Source organism: Lepisma saccharinum, chromosome 21 (assembly GCF_977018435.1).
Source record: "Lepisma saccharinum chromosome 21, izLepSacc3.1, whole genome shotgun sequence".
Lineage (NCBI taxonomy): Eukaryota > Metazoa > Arthropoda > Insecta > Zygentoma > Lepismatidae > Lepisma > Lepisma saccharinum.
The window spans coordinates 12521051-12533117 of NC_139249.1; the positions used below are offsets into that span (position 1 = coordinate 12521051).

Consider the following 12067-nt stretch of genomic DNA (forward strand, 5'->3'; position numbering starts at 1 on the left):
GTATTGCTATTTGCTATCCGTTATTAGGCCGAACGTGACCTTGAGGGTAATATAACCTTAATATCAAACAAAGACATTTACCGGAACAGGACTAGCATGTCAACATACTCTATTATTCCATATTTCTATGAAATATAAGTAAGCTATAGTTTATCCTTACCTTCAATGTGAAAACCTTTGATGATGAACTTCTTCCAAAAACTCAGAAACAGAAAATTTCTGTTTTCGTCGTTCGTGGAGGCGCAGTGTGCTCAACGGCGTTCCCACTCACAATGGCGGCAATCGACGGACATGGTTAAGTGAATTGCTGCAGGTGGCAGCACCCAAGATCCGAGAAACGAGGGTATCCGATATTGGGCGGGTATCCGATATTATGCAGATTTACCTTACATTTTTCCCCCCAGTATGTCTATTTGTTGTTGTTGACTTTCGTATTGAGATGCGTTACACGCTCGAATATGCCGTTTTCTCAAAGCTGCCTCGTGTCGCGTCGGTGTGAATCTACCCTGTCGGTTCGGTCTGAAAGCTCCCCCAACACTAAACTGACAAGAGACCTCTTCAGTTTATAAGCAAGCATTCACTGCGCATGTGGCTCCAATATTATTTTCTCGTTTAGTTTGACTTTACCATTTCTTTAATCTTTGAACTGAACTCAGATTTATTGAAATCAGTGCACCAAAAATTATGCAATTAAAAAAAAAATGTTAATATTTCCTGATGTAATTGCAAGGTTTTGGAGGTAATGTGGATGAAGAAAAACAATGTTTTATATTACGAAAACCTATTCCTACCGTTTGTAACTAATTGCACATATCCACTGTACGAATTTACGGGGGTATGCGGGGGATTTCCCCCCACAAAAATGTTATCCCCGGAAGGAAATAGAACTGATAGCATACATAACTATGTAACCAACAATTGAAAATCATTCGTGTCCATTAATGATGGTCCCAGTCATCAAAGATTTCCATGGCGAAAAGAAAGCAGCCTTGTGGATTGAAGGACATCATTTTGTCACTGAGCCGAGACAACAGAGAGTTCATCCACTTAAGTTTTCATGCCATAGTGATGATATTTTACACGTATCAAAGTGTTCACAAGAAACTTGTAGGCAGGTTAGGTGGAGATTAAGTTTGAACTTCGCAATAGAAATTTTATCAAGTTTCGGTGTTTCTAGTTCAAAAGCACTCGTGTACACACAGAAAACTAAATGCATCATATTGATTGATGCACTAAAGTGTGTTTTATGGTTTCTTCAAAGAATCAGATTCACATTTGATGCATTTGGTTGCATTTTTGTATGTCGTGAAAGAAACACCAAAGTGTATCATTTGATTCAAGTGAGGATTTATTTCAGTCGAGATGCACTTCAATGCATCAGTTCATGTTCCTTGATGCACCTTCCTGCATCTTATTGGATGATGCACTTAAACGTTTGGTCTGATCTACAGAGTTTATGTAGCTCAGACGAAACGTTTAAGTGCATCATCGAAAAAGATGCATTCTGGTGCACCAAAACGCATCAACTGATGCATTGAAGTGCATCTCGACTGAAAGAAATCGTCACTTGAATCAAATGATGCACTTTGGTGTTTCTTGCACGACATACAAAAATGCACCCAAATGCATCAAATGTGAATCTGATTCTTTGAAGAAACCATAAAACACACTTTAGTGCATCAATCGATATGATGCATTTAGTTCTCTGAGTGTATGAGTTTGGGTTTACTTAGAATGTAAATACACTGTTTCTAAATTACGTTTACATGTTATCATAAGATTTAATGAACTAGAAACAATGTTAGATATACAAGGTGTACCAAAAAAGGTAACCGAAACATAAGTAACGAAAATTATTCGGTTACCTTTTTTTAGGCCACCCTGTAGTTACAATTGTTAGAACTGCAAGGGAATAGTTTTGTTTACTGACTGGTAACCATGGCTGGCAAGGTAATTTACTCGTTACGTTTGTTACGTAAATTACGCGTAATTTACTAGTAATTTACTTAGCATAGAAACCCAGTTTGTTACGCAGATGTAAAAAAAACTAATTATATTACATTTTAAACTAAAATTTTCTCACATATTTCAACACAAAATCATTATTTTCTGAAGATTGTTTATACAGACACCTCACACCCTCACCATCACTATCAGATTTTTTAAAAATAGAATTGTTCTTTCACATATTTTTAAAATTTGAGAAACCTGGTATTTTAAACAAGACATAACGATTAACGACAATTTGTTTGGATTGGATTTCAAAGTTTTAGTAACAGCTTCAAATTCCTTTTCATGCGTATTATACACTTTCATAGGCTAACTATGATGTAATTGTGAATATGGCAGTTTGTAAATTTTCAATATACAAGCCCATACAAATTCGAAAGGAAAGTTTTTTAAAGTCCTTTTTTGTTTTCTACCACTGTCAACTGTTACCTAACAATACCGTCGCAAAAAATGTTTTCTTTTCATTTTTATGTTTGATTCTATTTTTTACGTTTCATATACATTTTTTACGTGTAACTTACGTGTCACGTAGAAAACCTTTTCTTTACGTGTAATTGCACAACCCTGCCGGTAACACCAAACTTTGCATACACGTAAAAGCCGAAATGAAATCACTGATATGCTACTAAGTAGGCACCGCCCTCCCTCCCCCAAAGCAATAAGCTTAATTCGCACAGTGCACATATCAGGGTAATTTGTACCCCCCTGTTCCTGCACCACTGGACATGGTAGGTTTATTATTCACTTGTCTTCGTGTGCACGACATTGTGGCTATACAAGTACATGAGCTAGCAATAAACAGAAATTTTTGCAAACTATTGGCACATGTAAACTTGAAATGTTTCACAGACTGGTTTACATCTAAGAACATTGCACGTAATCTCATTTTAAATCTCTCGTCGGCGCCTGACAGAGCCTCCCTTGTTACAAAAAAAATAACCCTTTTGTCCCAACGTTATTGTTATTCTGTGAAGTTGCCTTTATCAATGGCGGACATCTTTCCCCCAGTTCACACTCTTTCATTTTTTTGTACCGGTGTTACGTCACGCAACAGTCACACCAAGCACAGGAAATGGTTGGGGGAAGAGCGGAGCGGTAGTCAGGGAAGCAACTATATTTAAAAAAAAAAAAACAATACAAAAGACCCATTTATCAATGTTGGTTTACAACTGCTTCTTCGAGACTAGGAGTGGGGTTTCCCAAAAGCTGTCTTCAGGGGGAAGCATGGTGTAACCTAAGTAACGCGTTGCATTATGGGTACTTTCGCAGACGGAGCCCTAAGTGTAGGGAAATCTATTCTGATCACTGAAAAAATATTATCATTATTACAAGATCACGTGTCTGTATGCTTTGATTGATTGAGTTGGTGTTTTAAGTTCAATTTATGCACAGTAAGGCTAATCGGGACTGGACCTACAGTTTAAAGTGGGATCCGACCCACTATGTGCCTCCACCGGGTATCGAACCCGGAACACCTTGATTACAAGGCGACGACACTACCACTGCGCCATCGGGGAGGCCCTATGTGTTGTGTGTGTGTGCGCGCGTTGGTACACCCGTCATTAGGTGGAAGAAGATCAGAAAAATTACCAGCATTAAGAGGAATTTTTTTTATTGCGAGGTATTTTTGGCTGTTCCTCGGAACGAGAGAGCACATTATTTAATATTATGGTCGAACAGGCAAAGGAAAATTTAATGTCGTGGTATTAATCGACTAAGGGGACCAGGATCTACATTTTGATATCAGATAGAACCATGTCCTACAATTGTACTCGGATTTATGCTACAAAACAGTGTAGTTTTTCTGGTTCCTCTTTTCGGGCTATTGTACCTGTACGTGTGTATCAGGTGTTTATGGGTTCCTCTCAACGGGGCTCTGTGCTTATCACCTACACACAACTTGTGTGACGTTCGAGCGGCGACGCCAGAGATATCTGTGTGTGTATATATATATATATATATAATTTTATGATAATAAAACGAATTCTGGTAATTAATGCCGATTTAGCATTTATGCAATATAATAGTTCCGTAACGGATTTGGCTACCAGAAACTTTGCTACAAGAAACTTATTAGCTTACAGCGTCATTGATTTGGGTGTCCAACGATACTCAAAGGAATGTGAAAGGGATCTACTTGTCAAATAAATTACAATTCATTTATTAATCTTGACTATTCCTAAGGTTGTGAATTTTGAGTCTGATTTGTAAGCGAGAGGACAACATGCTTTGAGTTTGTAGTTTGGTTATATTTTCTTGTAAGCTGGTTATATCTGCTCATTAATTGCTTGAACAAAAGAGAAATTGATATTTTATACATAGCAAATAGACTCTGATTTTGGAACGTATTCATGAGCGCCATCTATACTTTGCCATATCCTGGTTTTGTTATTACGAAAGGAATTCAGTTAAATATAATAAAACATGTATCACTCAAATTTTGCCCCTTAAATAAGAGAAAGTTGTAATATATGTGGATCAGCCTCTTGTATTAGTGATAACAAAATTAATTATACATATATGTAACTTACACATATATTTATTTACGAAAAATATATTAATTTTATAATTTTTCATTTTCACTAGGTTGTAGTGATATGGACGTGAAGCGACACCACTTGGAAGCAACTTATTATCAGGTAAGTTATAATTCTTGTTCTTATTGTTTAGATTTTTACAATTAACTAATTTATGTCCCACCCTAATTATAATGAAGATGGATTATCGATCAGGAGATTTAAGCATAGGTTTTCGAGCTCATCTTTAACTCGGTTTCTGAATAACGTCTCGAACTTTGGTGAATAACTTCGCTTGAAGATAAGTGACGTTAACTCACGAAAGATCTGATTTTTTTCCATAACTTACCTGGCCAGTATGTAATTCGTTTCCAGAGAAGCATCAAGATAGAGTTTCGAAATGATTTGATCGGCAGTAAAACTTCATGAACCCACGAAAGTCTGGAAGGAAGAAAAATAAAGTGAAAGAGTTTTTCCATAGTGTTGGAGTTTATGGATTACCCAGATGTTCCAATATGTTTCTTCTAATAACGGTTACTCAAAGAACTCCGCAGAAATCTAAGCCTGTGAAGCAACGGCATACTGTGTATCAACGGCAGACTGTGCAAGAACAGGAGACTGTGAACAAACAGGAGAACTGTGCACGAACAGAAGACTGTGCAGCAAAACAAGACTGCAATAACAGGAGACTGTTCAAGAACAGAGGACTGTGCAAAAACAGGAGATTGTATAAAACCTGGAGACTGTTCAGAAACAGGAAAATGTGTAGCAAAAGAAGATTGTACAGCAAAAAGAAACTGTTGAGAAAACAGGAGACTGTCCAGCAAAAAGAGACAGAAAAATGAACAGCGTGAGGAAACTGTTCAAGAACATGAGACTGTCCGGCAAGAAGAGACTTGACTGTTCAGAAACAGGAAAATGAGCAGCATGAGGAAACTGTTCAAGAACAGGAGACTGTCCGGCAAGAAGAGACTTGACTGTTCAGAAACAGGAAAATGAGCAGTATGAGGAAACTGTTCAACAACATGAGACTGTCCCGGCAAGAAGAGACTTGACTGTTCAGAAACAGGAAAATGACCAGCGTGAGGAAACTGTTCAAGAACATGAGACTGTCCGGCAAGAAGAGACTTGACTGTTCAGAAACAGGAAAATAAGCAGCATGAGGAAACTGTTCAACAACATGAGACTGTCCGGCAAGAAGAGACTTGACTGTTCGGAAACAGGAAAGTGAGCAGCATGAGGAAACTGTTCAAGAACAGGATTATTGCAAAAACAGGAAACTGTCCAGCAAGAAGAGACTGTTCAGGAACAGGAAAATGCGCAGCAAGAGTAAACTGTTCAAGAACAGGAGACTGTGAAGCAAAAGAGAATTTGCAAAAACAGGAGAATGTCCAGCAAGAAGAGACTGGACAGACAATTAACAATGATGCATCCAAAACCGGCTTTTCTTAAAAAAAAAAAAAAAACTAGCATGACTAAACAAATGTTAGTGAGTCAGAAATCTGAACATATTCTCAGCACTAAACTCAGTTATTTCGCAGTTGGTTGTACTGATGGGTAAATAAATGTATTCACAGCGAAGGTAGTGAATTTTCAGGCATCTTTCTTAAAATGCAAGCATAAAAGAGTTCTAGTTCGTTTAAATTAGTGGACAATTTTGATTATGAAATTCCCAGACATTTCCAGGTTTTCCAGTACAAACATTATATTTTTCCAGACATGTTTATCATCATGATTTTGCCTTGAACCTTGTATTTTTCAATTAAATACGAGGGTAAGTCAAAAATTATCTACACTTTTGCCACAACTTTTCTCAGGTTGGCCGCACTGCCTTCAGCGCTTGTGTGCTAAAAGGTGGTACTTTTGTGGTCATATGGCCAAGGTTTGATCTGATTTATCTGGTCTGAAGATGTGTCAGGGGTTGAAATTCATCACAGCCTTTCAATACAATACTGGGACAGCTTTTTACCATGTAGAATTGTGTATAAGTTGATCGGGGGGTTTAAAAATGGCTGGACAAGCGTGAAACACGAAGCGAGAGTATGCCCATCAACCTCCACCACTGATGGGAAGATTCAACAAGCTTGAGAGATGATTCTGATGAACCGATGGTCACCCATCATCCAAGGAGATTATTCTGACATCATCAGATGTACTGAAAACCTGTGATGAATTTCAGTCCCTGACACACCTTCAGACCAGAGAAATCGAATCACTGATTGTTGTTCTTCCTTGGTGCACACTGCCAGTGGAGCGGCCATGTTTAACCTGTAACAAAACAAAGAAAAAATGGAGCGATTAAGATCAAACCTAGGCCACACGACCACAAAAGTACAACCTTATAGCACACAAGCGCAGAAGGCAGTGTGGCCAACCTGAGAAAAGTTGTGGCAAAAGTGTAGATAATTTTTGACTTCCCCTCGTATATAATCCATTACTTATTATGAATATTCATTTTTACAACTTTTTTTTTAGCAAATTTCATTCTACACACACAATATCACGAAATTCGAAGAGTAAAATGTAAAATTACAATCGGCATCAAGTATTGGGTGCTACAATCACGTGCATCTAGCCTTCAGGCTAAGGTAAAAGAGGTACATTATTTGACCATAACGTATCTCCACAATATAAAAACAACATAAAAAGTTCATAAACCATACACAATTTTTAATTTTCTGGCGGATTTATAGTGTCGTAGAAAATGCTGCTTTCTTGCTTACATTTATAAGGACACAGCATCCGGAGAAATTTTTGTTGCATACAGGAATTCTATAGGAAATGCCAACAAGACCAAGATCTATAAAAAAATAGACGATAACCTCATCTTCACCAACCTTTCCGAAAATTATGATCATATTGTCAATGTACTTTAACTATCAATCAGATATCTGGACTGCAAGTTTTACTTCTATATTCTTTCTAATATCTAGTATTATAAAAGTGAAAATTTATTACAGAAATTCGAACGAACCATTATTTTGCACAAGACTGAGAATCGTAAGAAACAAGTTTCTAAACTGAATCTTTTTTGGGAGTGGAATCACATGAACCGAATCCAGAAGTGGAAGTGAACGGCTTGTTCATTTTGCAACTTTTTCTCTTGCAGACTCCAAAATGCACGTAAATTCCAGACGATCTGCAAAATTCCCTGACATTTCTCTGATGTTTCCTCGACAAGCCAAATTCACTGACATTTCCCTGTTTTCCAGATGCGTAGCAACACCTCAAGTACCTGTAATTCAGTTACTTTTTGAACCAAGTAATTAACTTAGTTACTTCTAAAAAGTAACTCTCCGAAAGACTGTAGTGCATAATTGATTGATTGATTGATATGGTTTATTTTACGCGAAGATGGGGATGAGTGATGATATGAAGAAATTGATGATTGGACACTCACAAACATCCATGCCCAGGCTAGGATTCGAATCCGGGGCCCACTGCGGTGCATAATGATGAAATGCATTAACAGTAATGTTTATTGGCATAACCAAGATGGCGTTTCTTTCCTTGGGCGTGCTGCAAAGTTGTATATCCATGGTGAGGCATGCATTTGTTACGCCGAAACTGTCGAGCGGCGTAATCTGGAACTACACAAGTCCCTACCGAATTATACGCAGAGGTAAGCACTTCGGGCGTTAACTTATTACTCAACGCTGCGAATACTTGTAACGAGTATCACTTGTCAAAGATTTCCTTGCAGCCCGGCCCTGGAATAACTGATATGTGTTTCCGGTGCACAGAAAGATTCCGTTCAATCTCTTTCTTCCCGCCTTAAAAGGAATGCGTGCCATGAAACACGATGCATCAGTCCTATCCGATGCTACACTGCGCCATGAATACGAATGTTGGAATTAGCAGCACCGGGATTCCAGACCGCATGGATGACTTAATCGCAGGTTTTATTTTTTTCTTCTCTCCCTCACCTGGAAGAATCCCGCAGTAGAACGGCAGCGTTCATTGACAAAAGAAAAACTCGACTGCAACTTGTTTATCATGCGGAGCGTGGATGCTTCATTCGCACATTGAGAGGTTTCAAGTTGTGACAAGTTTAGCAACAAGCAGGCACAGTGCTGTGTTTAATAGGGGCAACACGATATAAATGGCTAATTTCGCTTCAAGTGAACTCCCAATATTTCAAACTTGATTAATTTCTGCGGAACGAACATCAAATGGTTAACGATGATATATTTTATTCCATGTGGCATAATTACACTGTAAAATATTGACCGGATTAAATCACCTGTAGCTGGGACGCCAGTGATGTCAACGTAAAAATTCAGTTGTTTCGCCGTAAAAAAGAACAACACTGTCTGCAGAAACAGCAAACGACAACGTAAGCAACGAATACTGGATTCCGATATCTAATTCTAAATTCAGAAAGCGAATTATGGACTCTGGTAGCGAATACTAGAATCATGCAATGAAAGCTGACTTCTGGCAACGAATCCTAGATTCAGGAAACGAATCCTGTATTCAGGTAACGAATTCTGGACTCGGATAACGATTGATTGATTGATTGATTGATTGGTGTTTTAATCCACTATATGCACAGTATGGCTAATCGGGACTGGACCTACAGTTTAAAGTGGGATCCGAACCACTATGTGGCTACACCGGGGAATGATTCGGATAACGAATTGCAGACTTTGGTAGAGAATCCTAGATTCAGGCAATGAGATCTTATTTCAGGTAGCGAATTCTGGATTTGGGTAACGAATTCTGGATTCGAGTAACGAATTATAGATTGATTGATTGATTTTATATATTTTTCTTCGCTTCTTTGCCACTTTTAGCTAATCGCGAAGATGAAGATGAGTGATGATATGATGAAATTGATACAGGGACACTCACAATGAGCACCCATGTCCAGACTGTACTAAGCACCACCAACGAATTCTAGAGCCTTATAATGAATCCCAGATACAGGTAACGAATTTTGTACTCGGGTAGTGAATCCTAGATTCAGGTAACAAATTCTTGATTCGAGCAATGAGCCCGATAGTCAGGTAAGGAATTCTACGTCAGGCAGCTAATTCTGGAAGGAATTCTGGAGTCAGGCAACATATTCTTGTTTGATAACGAATTCCAGAGTCAGGAAACGAAGTATGAACTCAGGTAGCGAATCCTAGTTCAGGTAACGAATTATGGACGCGGGTAAGCGAATCCTAGATTCAGGTAACGAATTGTGGACTCTGGTAGAGAATCCTAAACTCAGGGAACGAATTATGGACGCGGGTAGAGAATCCTGGATTCAGATAAAGATTTATAGGTTTAGATAACGAATTGTGGAGTCCGGAAACGAATTCTGGAAAAGAGTTGGTTGAATTTGGATTCACATTAAGCAGAAATTTGCTGAGAACTTTAGTGATGGTCACTGAAGACACCTCCACCGGATTTGCAACCACAGCTTGTGGCGCAAAACGGATACGAGTTTGTATAACAACTTTCACGGTGAGTGTACCCGCCACTTAGGGTGCTGCTCCTCAGCAGTTTTAACATCCGTCCTTTATAGTTTGGCACATTAGTCGAGTGCCTCTCAGCGACAGGGACTCGCCTTCAAGTTGTTTGCGCCGGCGGCAGGGACGCTTGTTTCCCCTATAAAGAAGCTACTGTATTCCACGAGCAAATCTACTCGGTGTTGTTGTTTGCAGTCGCTTCTCGACTAATGGACAAGGTGGGGAAGTACAAAGCTGTGTCCACAGTATGTGTACCTTACATAATCCGCAAATGTGAGAAGGTTTTTATTGTAGTTTTTTCCTCTTGGAGATCTTCTGGTTGTGGTGTGCCTCTTCACTGTTTTTAGCGATGCTCTTTTATATTGGTCTTCATTCAATGCTTCTGGCGTCAATGACTTCGACGGGTCTTTTTCTTCGTTGTCGTTTTCCCGCCATATGTTTTGACCAGATGGAGGATTCCTTGTGGGAAACTTAATGAACTGCTTGTGTGATGGGTACCTGGAGTTCGATATTTCTATGTTGTGTGGGATGAACATTCGTCTGGTTTCATCTGGTTTCACCAAACTACTTATCCCGTTGCCGATGCTAGCGGTCAATGATGTGCGTGTATACGTGTAAACAACGATAGTCTCGAATTGTGATTACGACAGCTTGCGTTAGCGGGGACATGAAAGGGAGTTAAAAACCGACTATCAACAACAGAAAACTCTGTCAGGTAACAGACACTGATCCAGCAAATACAAGGCGAAGAAAAAGGGTCATTTGCAAGGGAGGTCGGGAAGGTAAGTTCCTAGTAACATAGCTTGATTGATTGATTGATTTTACTTCGCTTGTCTGCCACCTTTGGCTAATCACGAAGATAAAAATAAGTGATGATATGATGGAATTGATGAAGCAAGCAACACCCATGCCGGGATTCGAACCCGGGACCCCTGGCGTTGTAGCGCGCTGTGATAAACACTCCGCCCGCCAAAATAGTGTTGCACTCTCAAAGAAATACTGCTTGAGTTTGAAGTTATCATGTTCCTGCAACGCGGTTATAATAATTGAAGGGCTCTGGTGTAAAACATAGTAAGTGACATTTTGGTCATTTTTGAGTTACAAAGTAAAATGTGCCATCCTTCAATTTTTGAGTGAAATTGCCATGTCATACAATTTGGATTATACCCAATGAAGCCTTCTGAAATTGGTAAACTCAACACAAAAACAATTTATCTACAGTATAGCTTCTAATAACGTTTTTCTTAATGGACTCAGGAATGACCGAAATCTTACCATGTTTTACACCAGAGCCGTTCAATTAACATAATTTACTGTGACTGGAATGAAATTATATAGGTGAAATATATACTTTTAGATTGACATTAATTTTCCGGGGGGGGGCTCCCCGATGGCGCAGTGGTAGCGTCGTCGCCTTGTAATCAAGGGGTCCCGGGTTCGATTCCCGGTGGAGGCATGTAGTGGTTCGGATCCCACTTTAAACTGTAGGTCCAGTCCCGATTAGCCTTACTGTGCATAAAGTGGACTTAAGACAACAAATCAACAACATTTTCCGGGGGGAGCCACGGTCCCCCTTGCGCCACTTCCAGACATTCATGATTTTCTATGATCGGCCTGCCTTTCCTAAGAATAATAACTGTTAGTTGCGATTTTTTTCATTTCACTTTTATGGACAGGGCAACCCTGCTTAGCTAGCTACAAGCTCTCCTAGAAGTAAAATTAAGCCTTGTTTCCATAACACTAAGTTGCTGACCAAGGCAGTATATTAAGATGTAAAAACACTTAACATGTAACGTTTCAACTCTGTATCAGGGTCTTCCTCAGACGAAGAACTAAACTAAACTAAACTAAACTAAACATCTTCTAGAGATGTGAAACCTACACATTTTATCAACACTAAACTAGATTTCAATAATAATATTTCTGTATTCATAACTTAGACATGGTACATAACATTTTTACAAACTGTTTACTATATTCGATAGTCATTTGTTTAATTTTGAACACGTACGTTCATAAATTCACATTATAAACTCATCATAACTCAACGTAACACAATATTGTAAATATTGTGCTCGTCAC

General features: G+C 38.8%; 1 protein-coding gene across 2 annotated transcripts in view; it reads left to right on the top strand.

Moving 5' to 3' along the window:
• sr (zinc finger domain-containing protein striped) overlaps positions 1 to 12067 on the top strand; it is a 386420-nt gene that overhangs the window by 57719 nt on the left and 316634 nt on the right. For both annotated transcript variants that reach the window (XM_083143408.1, XM_083143406.1), the window contains exon 2: positions 4597 to 4649. The gene's annotated coding sequence lies outside the window, so the exon portion shown is untranslated. The remainder of the gene's footprint in view (positions 1 to 4596; positions 4650 to 12067) is intronic.